Source organism: Prosopis cineraria, unplaced genomic scaffold (genome assembly GCF_029017545.1).
Source record: "Prosopis cineraria cultivar Desert tree isolate PC_DT_omini unplaced genomic scaffold, ASM2901754v1 PC5, whole genome shotgun sequence".
NCBI classification, from domain to species: Eukaryota; Viridiplantae; Streptophyta; class Magnoliopsida; order Fabales; family Fabaceae; genus Prosopis; species Prosopis cineraria.
This window is the reverse complement of record NW_026555336.1, coordinates 26,517,477-26,530,970: the sequence shown is the minus strand read 5'-3', so window position 1 is coordinate 26,530,970 and position 13,494 is coordinate 26,517,477.

The window sequence follows — 13,494 nt, the reverse complement described above, 5'->3', positions numbered from 1 at the left end:
TAAGTAATCGATAGGAAGAAGTATACCTTTTTATGCTATACAACTCTCCAAAGGTTGGTGAGTATATAAAGATTCAACATGCAGAGCTTAAGAGGTAGAACCCTTATTGATTAAAGAGTTAGATCACCAAACTACACAATAAATAGTTTCTATGCTGGTTGAAAGACCATATCAAAGGGAAATATAATGTCAATCCTAATTCAGTTTTTAATAGATTGAGATGGCTATCAATAAGATCAAGCAAACATGTTCTTGATTATGCAAGCTATATCATTAATGGGTACAAGTTCTACATGATGACATACACATTGTCAATGAGAAAGATAAAAACCATATATATAAAATGTGTCATTTCAAGATAATTGAGCACATTCGAGAGTTGGATTACATGTTCTTTTGAGTTTTGGTCTTTGGTTGCAAGTGGGTTGAAAATAAGAATAAGTTGGATGTAAAGTCTCGACTCAACCCGGGCTTTACCACTCGTATCACACAATCAATCAACAGAAGAACAATAAAATATTAGAGTAATAGCCCTTTATTTATTTTTAAATCACAAGATCATGACTTTTTAAAATATATATTCAAATAAGAGGGCTAGTGAAAGCGTAAACACATTTATATGACTAAAAGAGGCACAAAATCTCAACCTTAAAAAAAAAGGCCATGCACCATGGCATGAAATATGTGCACTGTGACATGTGGCAAAAAGCTAGAAGCTCTATTTTTGACTGTGTCATGCGCCATGGTATGCTTGTTTGAATTTTTTGCTATCAGTTGACAGCAAAAATAATGAACTTTTACTGTGCACTGTTTTCACATCCGATGTCCAATTGGAGTAATTCAAGCGCCCACACAAAGCTTACCACATATACTAGTTAATGAAATAAGTTTAGACTTGATCTAATAGTCCGATCTAAATTAGATATTTGGGTGTAAAAAGTCTCATTTTCTTTTAAAAACTTACACCTTAAGTGCTCAATTCTCATTTTGTCATGCTAGACCACTTCGGGCCTTAAACTAAGTTCAAAAGGACCAAATATACTTGATTGACACTACATATCATATCAATAGCCTATTTTGGTCTCTCAAAGCCACATTATACAATTGTGGTCTTATACAACTAGATTTGTTCCACTTTCGACCCTCCGACTCTTACATATGGCGCTCTGCCTTCCCATATGGTCAGGATCTATAAATGTACTCAACTCTTCCAAATGGGGCTCTACCTCACCATTTCTGTCAAGTTCTCACCATTTGTGTTAAGTTCTTGCACAACAACACAATTCACAATCAACACATAATCATCACATATATACATAACTGGAACAAGTTACAACATAGCATAAACTTGCTTGATTTGTATTTAAGCCTACCCACATACCCTCCACTGGGGCACCCTCGGAATAATACAACACCATATATATATATATATATGTAAAAGCAAGATTCACATCATAATTTAATATACAATCACTTATACATCCTAATTGGAAACTCAAACCTTATAAACAAATTTATACATTCATTTCATTCAATGGTACTCATACCACTATCAACTAAAGCTACTCTTTCCTCACTTCCTTTCCCAACCTTCTTATGCTCTCTTCACCTGTGCTTAAAAGTAACAAAGTGAAGCATACGTCCTAATAACTCAGAGGTAACTCCAATTATCGGTTAGTAAGCAAAATCATAAACAAGCGATAAAGTAGCATGTGTATTGATAAAAGCAATATCATATACATATATAAGAATTTATTCTCATTAATTTCATTATGCTCATGTAATGCATTCTTGGTTCCCCTTGGTAGAGAAATCTCTACGCTTGGACTAGGATTTCTAATCATAAGGAATAGGGCCCTCCATACCACTGCTCAGATTAGGTAATCCTCTTTGTGTATAGGTGGTCTCCAAGGTCTGTCTTGGCAGAGTTAAACTCTACACTTTGAATCATCAAGACATCTTAGCCTTATATAGAGTAGGACCACATCCCCCTATTCTAGTCTAAGGTAACCTCATAGATCATTCAATATCCTAGGTCCATTATGGTGAATCAAGCTCTATACTCTGGATCATCATGATTCTTCTCCTACGTCCGTCCTGGCAAATTCAAGCTCTATGCTTTGGATCATCAAGACTTCCCAAACCTCCTCAAGGTAGGGCCACGTCCCTCACCACAATCTAGGGTATATCTTATGGATCTGATGCATATTAGTGTACATGCCACTTTAAATTCATTTCAATCAATGCTCATACACTTGCATGCATATACTTTCACAATATTGCTACTCTATTAGTTCAGAATAGAATCACATAGTTATATTAAAATACTTGCAAATAATTTTACAAACAAACAAGTAAAGGATTACTCTAGTTACCTTTAACCCCTGCTATTAAGGGTTAGCAACCACACTAAGCTCCCAAGGGCATAGATTTTCACGAGTAACTTCACGAGTGCTCTCAACACTTTTTATAAGCATTGATTCGGCTAAACTGAATCCCTTAACACATAAAACAGTTTAATTGAACCCCTTTGAATTCACTTATCTATTATTTATAGTCATTAGCCCTATAGGCTACTTGAACAACCATAACAATCTCCTAATCTATTCATTCAACCAACTTCATCCTTTTAACCTAACTTTTAGGCCACTTTGAGCTTAAACTCTCAATACTCAACTATTCAACTCTATATGAGTCATAAAACCTTAGTTCTATAGTTGATAATCTGTTTTAACCCTTTCTTTTAGATTACAACACCTTACAACTTCATGATTTAATTTCTCAACTAATGAAATTCAATGAAAAAGGGGTAGAATCAAAGTATAGGGTTGCGCATTGCTTACCCGGCAAGTTACTAATCAAAACAAACTTCGAACCTCAAGTTATGGCTTACCCTAGCAAATTTAAAGCTTCCTTACATCTTACTTACATCTCCCCCTCTTTCTTTTTCTAATTTCACAATTTGACTTAACCTTTAAGTAACAATTCTGCACCATGCATCATGGTGCACACAAGGCACAGTGAGAAAACTCTCACTTGTGCTCATGCGTTATGTTCCGGATTGTCTTTCTATCCTTCAATCCTATCAATACAATATCTAAACAATACAAATCACTAACTCAATACCCAAACCACAATCAATCTACTAATTATTAATCTATTCCTGATTAGCAACTAATTCCTATGATTAAAATTCAAGATGTTATATTAAATGTCGATGACTTTGTGTTGATTAAGGTGGCTTTAAAGAAGGAAGTGTATAGGGATGATCCTTTCATTTATCCATCCCAAGCTAAACAATTTTTTATGTCAATGATCTTGCTAATAAGGAATGGTTTATTATTTGTGGTGTAACAACAAACTTGAAGAAATAGAAGCTGCAGAAAGTGAATAAATGAGAAAAATAGAAAAAAATGATGAAGTTAAGGTTGATTCATTTTTCAAGACATCACTTAAAAATGACAATCATTTAGACACTATTGAAGATGATGCCTTCTATGTATGACATGATCATAATTAAGGGCATTTGGATTTCTAAGAAGGGAAAATCAATTCAAATGAAGAAGAAAAATGTTAAATTTGAGAAAGAAATAGTTAAAAAAGTATTTAGAACAAGCTAAGAAAAAGGAAAAAAAAGGAAATAAACAAGTAAATGGCTATTTTTTGACTTATTTTTTTATGTTGAACTTTTTTATTTAATCTTGTTATGATGTTGCTCTTGTTTGAATTATTATTGTTTTATTTAATGTTGATTATTAATGTCTTCATAAGTAAATGGCTATTGAGGGTGATCATCTGGATATTAGCTCTAAATCCAGTAGTCCTGACAAGCAAATTGAGGATAGCAAGCAAAATGTGACTAAAAAGAGGAAGAACAGCTAAAGAGGGATTGATTGTGATAGAGCAGGTTACAAAAACAAGAAATGAAGGCAAGAAGTTTATTGTTAAGTGAAATAATAAAAATTAAGTAATTGACAATAATAACTTCATCAATTTTATTGTGGTAGCGGTGAAAACCTATATGCCTATCAATTTAAAATCATGGGGGTATTAATAAGAACTTTTACTACTAATGAGGATATCTTGAAGAAGATGTTGGGAAATATTGACCATTCTAGTCATGTTCGGGACATTGACTTTAGTATCACAAAGAAAGAATACTTTAGAGAGAGGTACAAGCATAGTAAAAAGACTATTTTTTCTGTTGAAATTCAAGAATTGAAGCAAGAGCTAGTGGAACAACAGTAGCAGATACAAGCACAGCCACAACAGATATAAGAATAGTCTAAATTCTTTAACATTCTACTGAATCAGGATAAGTTAGGGCTTCCACTAGGCAATACTAGTCCTAGTATGAATGACAATTACACAGTCTTATCTCAGCTCCTACTTGAAGTAATATTATTCATTTTGCTAGCCTCATTCATTTTAATATTATTTATATTATATAATGATTTTCTCTTCTTTTTTTTAAGGCAAGGTTGGTGTTGATCATTTAGGAGAAAATGGTAGTTTGGTTTTACTAAGACATATGTATAACGTTGCTAGACAAATCATGATTTACAATGAGACTATCCTTGAAAGGACAATCAAGTTGTCTTTGAAGATGCACTACTAGAAAAAAATGAAATGAGTCAATAAGAAAAATCTGTCACTAATTTTAGATTTAGTGATGGATCATCCATCACTAATTTCTATCGCAAATATGGTGTCACTAATTTAGTAACCAAAATGAATCTGTCACTAATTTAATGAAGGAAAATACCTGTAACTAATTAATAAGTTTTATTCATTAATTTATTTTATAATTTGAAAATTTTGTGCGAGTTTAATCATTGCCATGTCACCTTCCCATACCACCACACAAATTACATATACTTATCACTTGCCATATCATTGCCACTTCGACTTTCATGTCACGCCACTGCCATATCAATAATATATTTTAATTCTCTTTAAATGTGACATTGCCTCATCTCGAACCCATGACATCTCCCTTTTCAATATGTGCCTTTTGCTAATTAAGGTATGTAACCCTTCCCTGTATCCATCAAACATAGGAAAGAATTAACACAATCACTACTCATAAGTACCAAACGATATATTCAAATATTTTGTTTGAAAAGCTTAGACCCAAGACTTGTTTTGCAAAATCATCAAAATCTAAACATATGAAAGCCATACACAGTGAAAACAAATCATATGCATTCATAACAATCATTACATGCTTTTAAAACAAAGAATTAAGGTCAAATTAAGGGCCATGTGCCGTGGCATGTGGCATAAATCCACATGCCTTGACCTTCTATGTGACATGCACCACCATGTGATACGCAATGTGCCACAACACACATGCCAAATTCTACAGCTGTCATTTGACAGCATAGATGATAGATTTTCATCATGCACTACTTTCATATATGATGTCCGATTGAAGTGATTCAAGCGCCCACACGAATCTTAACTCATAAATAAGTTTGGACACAATTTGATGGTCTAATTAAAATTTAAACTCCCAGGCGTAAAGTCACTTTTTATAAAAAAAAATTTAGCAAACAAAAGTGCACAAATCGCTCACATTGTCTTATTAGATCGTTCTAGGCCTTGAACTAAGTCCAAAAGGACCTATTACACCTGATTGACCATAATATATATCATATAGACGTATATATCACAATTTAGCCATTCAACGACCTATTTTCACAAATATAGACTTTTCACAACTTAGCATAAACTAACTCATTTGGCCATTTTCACTATGAATTCACCATAAATCACTAGTTTGGGCTATAAACACTATATTTTCATTGTAAAGTCACATATATCCATATTCACAACAAGTTCACCATTAAATCTTAGCCCATACAATTCATTTCACCACATATTTTCACATATAAGCTAAGTTTTACAAATTCATCACAATCTCAAAACTCTACAAGTTATAATCATTCAAAACATGCATGCAAATTCCTATGGCAACTTATATACATAACATATATAAAAGAAATGTTTATTACACAAACTCAGAGATTTCATAGTCACGTCACCATTATGCCAGTCTAAACTCTTACCTTTATGTTGATCACTACTCTAACATGTAAAAAATGTAACCACAAGATGAGATAAAGATTTTAATAACAGAATAACTCTTTACTATCGGCTATCACATGCAACCATAAACAAGTATAGCATATTATACAATTAAACATAGTATATAATACATGTTTGACTTCCAATCTCATCAATATCTAACATTTCACCATTTTTAAACTATGTTAACCACTTTTCAATATTTTTCAAACATATAGTATGATCTCTACCAATTGAACCCCTAAATCACGCCGAATTGAAATCATAAACTCATCTTAGACCAATATACACTCTTATCGGCCTTAAACTCACCTCCAGTGGTAGAATTATCTAGCTGAAGGTGTTCTATCTTACCTCTGAACTATGGTTTTCCCCAATACACATAATGGGGTATCGTTGACTCAAACTTTGCATCGTATCAATATTAAGGAGTCCAAATCTCCAACACCACACCTCATCAGGCATTAAGGAGATAATATCTAACACCACACCTTAAAAGGCACTAAGGAGATACAATTATCCAACACTGCACCCTGTCAGGAACTAAAGAGAATTATGCCATATAGTCTTTTATGATACTCCACATGAGTAAACTCCCACCCCTATAATCATGCTTTTTAAACCAATCATAGGTTCCCAATGACCACCATACACATATGTATACATATATAATACTTATCATATAATTTCATGTGTTTGTTTGATAAAAATTCATTTTCATGCAATAAACCATGCCATGCCACAAAATATGCTCAATTTAAAACAATTCCATGCACTAGATAGCATACTTTCATCCAGTTACAATAAATAGTCAAACAGAGAAAGTTATTCTGTTACCTCAACCCTTTTATCACAAGAAAGGTTACACACAGTACTTTCTCAATCACTAACTCATCTCTACCAAATTCGCTTCTCACTCTACGTGTGGAATTTACCAATCTACACATAATTAGCACAATTAGTCAATTAGTTCAATTGACTAAAAATACTTAATTGCTACTTAAGCTATATTTAGTCACTCAACTCTTTCCAATTAGCCAATCTAAGTCAATTACCACTCAATTACCACTTTCTATCACTCATAACAAATCCTATTTTACCTCTGCTCTATTTTCACCCCTGTTTTCCTTTAAATTAGGGTCAAATTGAACCTAAAACTTCAAAGCTTTATCATTCAACCCTAAACTAGTTACAAAGCTCTAATTTAATTTTCAAGAACCTTTTTATTATTATAGGGTAAGAAATAAACCTCTCATCCCTGATTCAATTTCTCTAGAACTCATATTAAGAGAAGTTATAGTAGAATTAAAGGTAAGGGTTATATAAAACATGCCCGATAAGATACTAATTGAAAATGCCTTCTAATGCTCTGAGAATGCTTGCCTTAACTGACCCTTCTCTCTTCTCTACTCCTTTCATGTTTTTCTTCTTTTTCCTCTCTGCCCTTACTACTTGATCCATAACTTATTGATTAAATTTCTGTGCTATGTGCCGTGGCTAGAGACAGATCTATGATGGGGCAAGGGGGTCCTTGTCCCCCACAATCTGAAATATTTTTAAAAAATTTATAGCTTTTAGGTGTAAAAAAATTAGAAAAAAATTTTAGCCCTTCGGAACATTTTATAAAAGTAGGAGTATTCATTTATCTATTAGACAAAAGCTTAAACCACAAGTTATAACCTAATGGATACTTGTTTTTATCCAAAATTTAAAGCCTTTGTCTCAAATATATTAGTTTTTGGCAGCTTTCAATTTTAGAAAATAAGCAACTTTTTTAAAACAACTTAAGTTAAATAAGTTTTTATATTTCTTACCTAGCAGTAATACCTCATGAACACATAAATTAAACCTTGTTTATCTTTATCACTTCAAATCTATAGTGATGAGCCTTACTCCACCATAACACCACCCCAGTCTAAATCTCCAGCAAAGGCAACGACAACATGCGATAGCATCACAAATTCACTAATTCACAACAATTTCTTATCTCCTTCCCTTTTCTTTATTTTCTTCAATTGGCGACAATAGAGCAAAGCAGTGAGCAGCTTCTTGTTCTTGAGCTTGAGTGCTTCTATGCTTGACCATTTGGTATTAGCTTGTAACTTATGATTCCCATTAGAGTTTGCCTTTTTTTCCTTTTGCAAATTACACTCATGCCCCTTTTTTTTTGGCATGATATGGAAATTTTGTTATGTGGAAGAAAACTATACAATGAACAAAGAGGGTGTAAAATTACATCAAGGACTTCTAACTAGAGTAAGCATTAATGGTATGATTAATTAAGACTCTAATGTCTAATCTATACAATTTCTTTTTTACTTTACTTTGTATTCTCTATTATTTATTGTGTAAATTTATATTAATAATATTTTTAAATGTATATTAGGTTGTGATTTAACTACTTTTTTGGTTGTTGTGATTTTAGATAAACCAAAAAAAATTAAGAACTTATTTTCTTATTATGTCCCTATAGGTAAAATATTAATCATGAGGAAGCTTACAACTATTGATAGTTTTTTCAAAAGAAAAAACTCCCTTAGCTACCCAAAATCTAGAAGTTAGCGGGTCAAGTAATTCTCATGAGGAAGTCAATAATGAACAGCATCGTATTAATGTATAAAGAATGAACAATGATGAAATTTATCTTAATTTACTAGAGAAAGATCCAAGGAAACATGTTCCAATTTGGCAGTATGCCGTTGGTGAATGTGATAAAGTCCGTCATGCTTATATTAATTTAGGACCATATCAACCTCTATTTATTAAATTTCTAGCCTCTGGAGGGGCACATCCTCGTTGCTTTCAAGCATCTTAGTTTAAGCACTTTCCTAATTGTTTGGAATATTCACCTAAATTAGATATAGCTTTTTGTTTGCCATGTTACTTGTTCAACGATGGTCTAAGAAATGATGGAAAAGATGCATTTATAATTCAAGGATTTTGATCTTGGAAAAAAAAGTTAATGATGGTGCTAATTATGCATTTCTTAATCATGTTGGAAATACTTATAATTCTCTACACAATTGTTGTGTACACAGTTATGTTGCTTTAATGGCTCAATCTCAGCACATAGAAAAGGTCTTTCATAGACAAAAATTGCAAAGTATTGCAAATAATCATTTGAGATTAAAGGCTTCCATTGATACTGTTTGGTGGCTTGGTTTTCAAGCATGTGCATTTAAAGGTGATGATGAAACTACTAGAACCTCAAATAGGGGGAATTTTATTGAGTTGGTAGAGCTTTTAGCAACTTATAATCTAAATGTTGCTAATATTGTCAAGGAAAATGCTCCTAAAAATGTCAATATATTTCTTCTAGCATTCAAAAAAAATCTTGCATATTTTTGCTAGAAAGGTAGGTGTAGTGATTCGTGAAGAGATTGGGGATTCTAAATTCTGTATCATTATTGATGAAGCAAGGGATGAGTCTAAAAGAGAACAAATGGCCATAGTTTTAAGATATGTTAATAAAGATGGGTTAGTCAAAGAAAGGTTATTTGATCTTGTTCATGTTTATGGTATTTCATCAATGACTTTGAAAAATGAAGTGGCATCTATTTTATCTCATCACAATCTGAGTATTCATGAACTTCATGGTCAAGGTTATGATGGAGCAAGCAATTGCATGGTGAATGGAATGGTTTACAAGCTTTATTTTTGAAAGATTGTCCTTATCCATATTATATTCATTATCTTGCTCATGATTTGCAATTGGCATTAGTAGTTGCTGCCAAAGAAGTTAGTCATGAACACCACTTTTTTACAAAAATATCATTGATTATCAATTACATGACAGTTTCTTCCAAACGTCATGACCAATTAAGAGTTTCTTAGTCCACTCATCTTGCAAGTCAAATTGCTAATAATGAAGTTGAAATAGGTAGTGGACAAAATCAAATAGACACTTTACAAAGAGCTAGAGATACCATGTGGGGTTCACATTTAAAATCAATTCAAAGTTTATTTTCCAAATTTGTGCCTACTTGTGAAGTTCTTGAAAAAAATAGCAAAAAAGGTAACTATTCTATTCGTGGTGATGTTAAAGTTGCTGTTAATGCTATGAAGTCATTTGATTTCATCTTTATTTATCTAATGAGAGATATTTTGATGATTAGTCATGATCTTCATCAAGCTTTATAATGTAAGGACCAGAATATTTTGAATGCTATGACTCTAATGTCTACAACTAAAATGTTGATACAAAAAATGAGAGAATCTAGTTGGGACACATTTATAAATGAAGTTATGTCTTTTTGTGCAAAGCATGATAATGATGTTCCTGAAATGAGTGCTCTTTATATTCCTGGAAGAGAAAGATGCTTCCCAAATGTTGAATATGTTTCAAATGAGCACCATTATCATGTTAACATAATTATTGTTACTATAGATACTTAATTGCAAGAAATGAATAGTAGATTCAATGAGGTTTCAATTTAGTTATTGATTCTTAGCTCAACTTTGAATCCAAGAGATGGTTATAAGTTATTTGAAGTTGATCAAGTTTGTGAATTGCCAACAAGATTTTATCCTAGTGATTTTATTGAGTAGGAGAGGTTACACCTAAAAATAAAAGCACAATACTTTGAGTTTGACATTCCTCAACATCCTCAGTTCAAGAACATCTCAACTATCTCTCAATTATGTCAAGGATTGGTAAAACCTGAAAATCTTCTATTTATCACTTGATTGACCACTTACTTTGATTAATATTGACCCTTCCAGTTTCAAGTGCAACAAGTGAGAGATCATTTTCAAATATGAATATCATAAAAAATAAGCTAAGAAATAAGGTGGAGGATGAATATCTTGCAAATTGCTTGGTCATCTGTGAAGGAAAAGAAATTGTTGAAAAGTTTGACACAGACTCGATCATTGATGAGTTTGATGATATAAAGAATATTGTATTCCACTTTGATAAATTAAATAGACAGGTATGTCTCGAATATATATATATATATATATGTTAATTTTTCTTGTATGTTTAATATGTTAATTTATTTTGAGTTTTCGCCCCCTAGCTCTGGATCCGTCCTTGGCTGTGGTGTGTGGCACAGTGAGAAGAATCCTCACCGTGTGCGCATGATTTGTCCTAAGACATGGTTCTTCCACCCATATCTACTTATTTAACATCCCAATAACAAAAATTATTAAGTAAGTATCTAATTCTCTAATCCTTTACTAATTACTAATCCATCCCTAATTAATAGCTAATTACAGGATTAAAAAAATTAGAATGTTACAAGCTATAATGACTTTTCATTCTTAATATGCAAAATTATATATATATATATATATATTACTTAATTGAACGCATATATTTAAGTTAAATGTATTATTTATTTATTTAAATATGTTGATAATATATATATATATATAATCATAGACACACACATTAATACATAAGTATATAATTCAATATTTATTATTAGTTAATAACTGTATTATTTAATACCAAATAATATATATTATGAAGATAAATATATGTATATGTTGTTTTATATTATCTATGTTACAATTACAATATTTTTGTATGGTAACATTTTTATTTTATAGTTAAATTTACACAATAAATGAAAAATATTTTTTTTATTTGTATATCATTTTATATAATATATTTTACTTATAATAAGAGAAAATTATTTGTGTAATTATTTAATTTGATAATTTTGAAAAAAATTTTATGTGAATCTCTCTATGTATATTATAAATTATTTATTTTTATAAAATATTTGAACTTATTTTACTAATTTTTGTAATTACAAATATTTGTCACTAATATAAACATTTAGTGACAAAAATTAGTAATGAATATAATCAGTCACTAAATTTATAAAATTTGACTAAAATGTGACGACGTCCTATAGCCGTCACTAATTAGTCACTAATTTATGTAAGTAATGATTGATTTCAATCTATCACAAATTGTCCATCACTAATGCCTATAATTAGTGATGGATTAGAAATCGATCACTAAATATTCGTTACTAATTTTAATTTTTCTAGTAGTGATGGTTGAGAAGCCTAATTATGATTTGCCTCAGCCTATTAAAGATGCAAGGATGATATTAGATGCAATTAGAAGCTTTATAGCATGGCTAGTTCGTTTTATACGTATTTCAGTGCCATCTCCAAAGGTATAGCAGTTAAATTCATAATTGAAATTTAACTTTTCTCTTGCATTTATTTGTATAGTTGATCTCTAACTACATATATGTGAAAAACTAGCTTATTGATAAGCTTGTGAGAAAGAAAGCACCAAAGACTAAGAAAAGACCAAAGGCTATAAAAGTGTTGGTGAATAATAAACTGAAGAGAGAAATGATCAGAACTTTATCAAAAAATTCAACGAGTCCATCACATCTCCCAAGGATACACTAAAGGCTCTCCCTCAAGCCTATATGCCTAAAGACTCTCAATCAACACCTCAGCATCAACTAGTCACACCTAATAGACACTGAAAGTTGGTTAGTACTTATGCACAGACATAAGAAGGAGTAATGCTCCCTTTCCTTGTAGCATTGTATGAAGATCCAGAGGCTATTGACAAAGTCAATAATGAGGTGTAGATTGACTTATTCAAGCATGCACAAGCTACCATTACTTCATGTAACTTATATGTAAGGTATGTTTCTAAAACTTTACATTAAATATTTAGCTATATCTATGTTTTAGTCATTTATCGATTAATTGATTTTGACATTTAAGAAACTTGTACACCACCATGCTTTCTAGGATAGGTGTAGTGAGAGGGTTATACTCATCAGCCCCACTTAGCCTCTCTTCATGGCCCAAGATAATGAGTGATATGCAAGGATTAGAAATAGCTCATAATCTTTCTAAGTGCTTCTAACAATGTGATGCCAATAAGACCAAAATATCCACAGCCTTATTATGAAAGGTAAATCACTTTACAATACTTTACTTTCTTTAAAATTAAATTGTGACACATTCTAATTGTAATTATTATCATAGGGGCTATTGGATGATACATGTATGTATGTGATTTTTTTTCTTTCTATATGAATATCTCTCATATGAACTTTTCTATTACATATTAGAGCCATTATCATGTACCGCATTAAGGTTAATTAGCAATCCCAACAACTAACAATGGGTGGTAGTCACCTTGATAAAGCTACATCATGGACATTTATCAGAGTACATGTATTTATCATTAATTGTGTTTACAAGATAAATATAAGTCATGTCATATCATTAATTGATTAAATTTTTTATCCAATGTGTGATTGTAGTGCTCAAAATGACATGATAAAGCTAGAAATTGTGGATACGCTATCATAAAATACAAAAAGGACATAATTCCAACATGTTCTTGTTGGGACTCTTCCAATGTGTGTGTGTGTGTGTGTTCTTAACCTTCTTATCATTATATAATATATTTAT